Here is a 5,701-nt window from a genome sequence, read left to right as displayed (position 1 = left end):
GGCTTGACAATCACAATATTGGTCATACAAGCAATTCATGAATAATTAGTATAAGGAAGAGAACTTTCACATATAAATACACCATCATGGAAATCTTTTGTGATTGTGAGCCCCCATCAAAATATTATATGCCAAAATTGTTGACGCTGGACAAGGAAGACAACATAATGGTTTATGTTTGTTCATATTCACATAGAAGTTATATTGTCATAGATCCTTCAACATGTGGTGCTTGCCCCCTGTCATGGATTTGTCACGACAGATGTCCTAGTGTGAGGACTTAGTCGTGGAGCCATCGCGTTGAGGTTAACTTAAAGGGGTTAAACAGGACAAAGGACATGGAGAGTTTATACTGGTTCTGCCCCTTACGATGAAGGTAAAAGCCTAGTCCATTTTGTAGTTGGTATTACTAGGGTTTCGACGAGCAGGGAGCGAATATGCTTGACCCGACTCTCGATCTGTTGTTTCTTGTCCTAAGCCGCCGCTAGGTCGTTCCCTTATATACACGGGTAGACGCCCTGCGACCCTCAGAGTCCCGGCCGGCTTATACGACGTATCCGGCTCAGTGACCTTTTACATATGCCTTACAGTACAAGTTTACATATATGGCGGTTCATACTCATGGGCTTTAAGCCGCCTTTGGGTCTGGGCCCTCTACTAATGTAACGCCCTAAGACCGGAGCTTCAGATGCCTTCCAGGGTTCCGGGTTTCGTTGTGTGATTTGTTTCGTCTGTTGCATTCATCTTTGCATAGTGTGCATTGCATCATGTCATCATGCCATCATGTCATTTCTTTTTCTTAACTCAACTAAATAAACCATATGGATCTTCGATCCATTTAAACCGAGGGAATTCACATGGTGAGTTCTCTTTATAATATACCCTCCCAATATTAGGGAGCTATGATAAATAATCCATTCTTATGGAATCACCTAAAACACACTTGCAAAATTTTCCCCATGCCTTTGTTATCTCGCTTCTTGACCTCAAACTTTGTCCGTAAATCCTTTCAGCACTTTCTTGAGCTCCACGAAATTTCCCAACATTTTTGGACTCTTCAAAACCTTGAACTTACTCAAACCATTTGAATTAAATTCAAATGGATGTGAATCCAGCTCTTTCAATCATGCCACTTTTATTTTCGGGATCGAGCTCATTTTTTTGCGAGTTTGGGAGATAATCCCCATGCTCTAATTCGTGTCTACTCATTTTTCTCTCTCTTTTCTTTATTCTGTTTTTTTTTCTGTTTTTGGAAGAGTCTGAAGGAGGGAGAGTGAAAGAGAGCAACCCATCCAAGAGATCAGGCCGGCCCGTTTGTTCCTGGAGGCCCAGCCGCCGGCCTCCCTAGTCCTCCAGGCCCAGCCGGGCTCCCGAACCCTAGCGCTCCCTCACCCGATCCCCTCATCCCACGATCCCATCTCTCTCCCTCCGCCGCCAGCGCCCGTTCCCCTCGTCCTTCTCTTCCATCGATCCACCTCTCTCCCCCCGATTCCCTCGCTCTCTCCCTCACCCTCTCTCGCTCGCAGCGCCCCTCCCTGGATTCCCTCCTTCGTCCTTGCTTCGCCACGGGTAGTAGTGAGGCCCTGCGCCCGCAGACGTCGTCCTCCGGCGCCCCAAGTCCCGCGCGACGCGCCCAGTCTCCATGACCGCGCCTCCTCGCCGCCCGGACCCGTCGTCCTCAACCCCGCCTCTCCTGCTCGTTGACCGCGCCGCCGGAGCCCTGCATCGCGCCAACCGTCGCCGGCGCCCCCAAGTCCAGGTCGCCGACCTCCTGACATGGCCTCCTCCTCGCCTTGAAGCCCCGCGCCCTGGGCTTCTTCCTCGCGCTCCTTGCCATGGTCACGTGCCCCTCGAGCCAGCAGGACGATGCCCTGCCTCGCCGCCGTTCGCCTCTGGCGAGCATCCGCAGAAGCTCCTCCGGCCTCCCCGTCCTCTGCTTCGTCTCCTCGCGCCCCTGCCATCTACGCCCACGCCGTCCTCCACCAGCAGCGTCGCCACCCTCGCCGGACCTCGTTCCTCAGCCCGCAGCCATGGCCTCAAGTTCGTCAAGCCGCTGCTCCGCCTCTGCCTCGTTCGAGCGGAGAGGAGGACGCGCCTCTGCTCGCCCGCTATGACCAGTACCACGGCCCTGAATGGCTGCGAGTCGTGTACCTCTACGGCCAGTGTGTTTTGCGTCAAGTCCGACTGTGACATAAACGACTATGCGATGACCCCGAAGGACTTGGAGTCACCAAGCAGCTCTCCGTACGAATGGGAACGCCTACGGTCGTCAAGATCGAGAGTACCTCTACAAAAACGTCAAGTACCTCTTCATGTCGGCAAGACCCGCAAGTTGGACCCCGAACGACTCGTGAACCATGTACAACTACCGCCGACTAGTACGACTACCGTCGCATAAACGAGACCGTCAAGACCAGACCAACAAGTTCCCCGAGCATGTCTGTACCTCTACCGTCGACGTGTTTTCGTCAAGTCCCCCTATGAAAACGTGATGCGCTGCTGTCGCAAGAATCGAGACCGACAAGTCCGAAGATGCAAGTACCATTCCGAACCATGTATGACTACCGTCGCCGAAGACCCATGTGACGCAAGTGTCAAGTTCAACCACCGTCGCGTGAACCACTACTCCACTATGACCCGTGTTCCACTACTTCCTTCGACGAACGTGTTCCATCCCGATTGCACGCTTCGAAGGTATACCATAGAGACGACGCCCGTGGATGAATGCTTGCGATGTATGAGTTGCACCCTATGTTTGCACCGTGTCCGAGTTGTCACTTGCTCGGTCCTCCTCGTTGCCATGCCGTCCATCCGTGGGAACCCGATAACCGGGATCACCCCACCATCTTTTGCACGCTCTCGCCACCCTTCCTTTACACCCGTATCTCCGTGAGCTACCGGAACCGATATGTTGCCGTGGCATCATTTTCGGATTCGTTGCCGTGGCACCCTTTCTTTTCACCACGGTGACAAATGCTTCATAATGCTCTTGTCAACTCTTAATAAACATTGCATAAACTTGAACATGGCATCCGCATCATGTTAACAACATCAAGAATGTTTAAATTATTGTTGCATTAAATTGCTAATGCATATGGGAATTTACTGGAATTGTTTTTTGTTATTTCCGGTCTCATTTAAATTTGCCTAAATGTTTAGTTTACTTATACTTCACCTCTTGCCATGTTAAACAACATTTAATATTGTTGAGTACCTAAACAAGAGGAACTAAATATTTGACGTGGTGTTTCGCCAATTTGCAACTCGTTGCATATTGAGCCCCACTTAACTTGTAGTTTTGTTTGTGCCCTTTGCCTTGCCATGCATTTTAAATCGGACATGCATCATACTTGGTTGTGCATCATGCCATGTGTATGTGGTGGTTGTTTACCATGTTGTTTGCTTCTTTCCTGTGTTGTTTCTTCGGGCTAGTTCCGATAACGTCGCGTTTGTGAGGATCCGTTCGACTACGTCCGTTTGTCTTCTTCATGGACTCGTTCTTCTTCCTTGCGGGATCTCAGGCAAGATGACCATACCCTCGAAATCACTTCTATCTTTGCTTGCTAGTTGCTCGCTCTATTGCTATGCTGGGAAACCTACCACTTGCTTTGTCATGCCTCCCATATTGCCATGTCAAGCCTCTAACCCACCTTGTCCTAGCAAACCGTTGTTTGGCTATGTTACCGCTTTGCTCAGCCCCTCTTATAGCGTTGCTAGTTGCAGGTGAAGATGAAGTTTGTTCCATGTTGGAACATGATTATTGTTGGGATATCACAATATCTCTTATTTAATTAATGCATTTATATACTTGGTAAAGGGTGGAAGGCTTGGCCTTATGCCTGGTGTTTTGTTCCACTCTTGCCGCCCTAGTTTCCGTCATACCAGTGTTATGTTCCTTGATTTTGCGTTCCTTACGCGGTTGGGTGTTATGGGAACCCCTTGACAGCTCGCTTTGAATAAAACTCCTCCAGCAAGGCCCAACCTTGGTTTTACCATTTGCCTACCTACCACCATATACCTTCCCTTGGGTTCTCCAGACTCAAGGGTCATCTTATTTTAAACCCCCCCGGGCCAGTGCTCCTCTGAGTGTTGGTCCGAACCGAGCTGCCTGCGGGGCCACCTCGGGGAAACTTGAGGGTTGGTTTTACTCGTAGCTAGTCTCATCCGGTGTTGCCCTGAGAACGAGATACATGCGACTCCTATCGGGATTTGTCAGCACATCGGGTGGCTTTGCTGGTCTTGTTTTACCATTGTCGAAATGTCTTGTAACCGGGATTCCGAGACTGATCGGGTCTTCCCGCTAGAAGGAATATCCTTCATTGACCGTGAGAGCTTGTGATGGGCTAAGTTGGGACACCCCTGCAGGGTTTTGAACTTTCGAAATCCGTGCCCACGGGTATGGGCAGATGAGAATTTGTTAATGTCCGGTTGTAGAAAACTTGACACTTAACTTAATTAAAATGCATCAACCGCGTGTGTAGCCGTGATGGTCTCTTTCCGGCGGAGTTCGGGAAGTGAACACGGTTCTTGTGTTATGTTTGACGTAAGTAGTTTCAGGATCACTTCTTGATCACTTCTAGTTCACGACCGTGCTTTGCTTCTCTTCTCGCTCTCATTTGCGTAAGTTAGCCACCATATATGCTAGTGCTTGCTGCAGCTCCACCTTCACTCCCTTTCCCTACCCATAAGCTTAAATAGTCTTGATCTCGCGGGTGTGAGATTGCCGAGTCCCCGTGGCTCACAAATACTTTCAAATAGTTGCAGGTGCCGATGATACCAGTGCAGGTGACGCAACTGAGCTCAGATGGGAGCTCGATGAAGGCCGTGTTCGTTGTGTTGTTTCGTTTCCAGTTGATCAGTAGTGGAGCCCAGTCGGGGCGATCGGGGATCTAGCATTAGGGGTGATCTTCTTTTATTTTGGTTCCGTAGTCGGACCTTGATTGTATTCTGGTTGATGTAATGCTATATTTATGTATTGTGTGAAGTGGCGATTGTAAGCCAACTCTTTATCCCTTCTTATTCAGTACATAGGATGTGTAAAGATTGCCCCTCTTGCGACATGCCTACTATGCGGTTATGCCTCTAAGTCGTGCTCCAACATGTGGGAGATATAGCCGCATCGTGGGTGTTACAACTAAGCCTATCTATGAATCGCCATGTGACCTTGGGCTTCATTGTGGTAAATCTTCATAGGGTTGTGGTAAATCTTCATAGGTTTGACCTGGACCCTCCTGGGCGGGTCATACCTAATAGTCATATCCCCAACATTAGGCCCCAGGTTGATTTGTACTCACTCATGTCAACCTTCAAGACTTAGAAAAATCCTTTCATTCCCGCTGCGAAAACCTTGTAACCCGCCATGACGTCATCTCCTAGATTTTTGGAAACCCGCCACGACGTCATCTTAATGGATCTTTATCTTAATGTCTTCCCAAAAATCGAGGCATCCAATTAGCTGGATAACTATCATTTGGCCTCCTCGTCTTTCGCGCCTGCCTGTTTCTGTCTCCTTATAAATAGGACCCGAAAGCCATCTTCCATTCTTCTCCGTCTCCTTCCTCACAACGCGCCGTCCCCGTATGAACCCTGCCGCCGTCGACCTCCGTCCTCGACTCCGGCCGCTGCATCGCCCTAAGAAGACCAGAGAACTGCGGTGCAACTCCACTGCTCTTACAGCTCCAGTAAGTCTTCCTCTGTTCAT

Source organism: Triticum dicoccoides, chromosome 7A (genome assembly GCF_002162155.2).
Source record: "Triticum dicoccoides isolate Atlit2015 ecotype Zavitan chromosome 7A, WEW_v2.0, whole genome shotgun sequence".
Taxonomy (NCBI): domain Eukaryota; kingdom Viridiplantae; phylum Streptophyta; class Magnoliopsida; order Poales; family Poaceae; genus Triticum; species Triticum dicoccoides.
The sequence above is the reverse complement of the archived record's forward strand: the minus strand, read 5'-3'. Positions refer to the sequence as shown.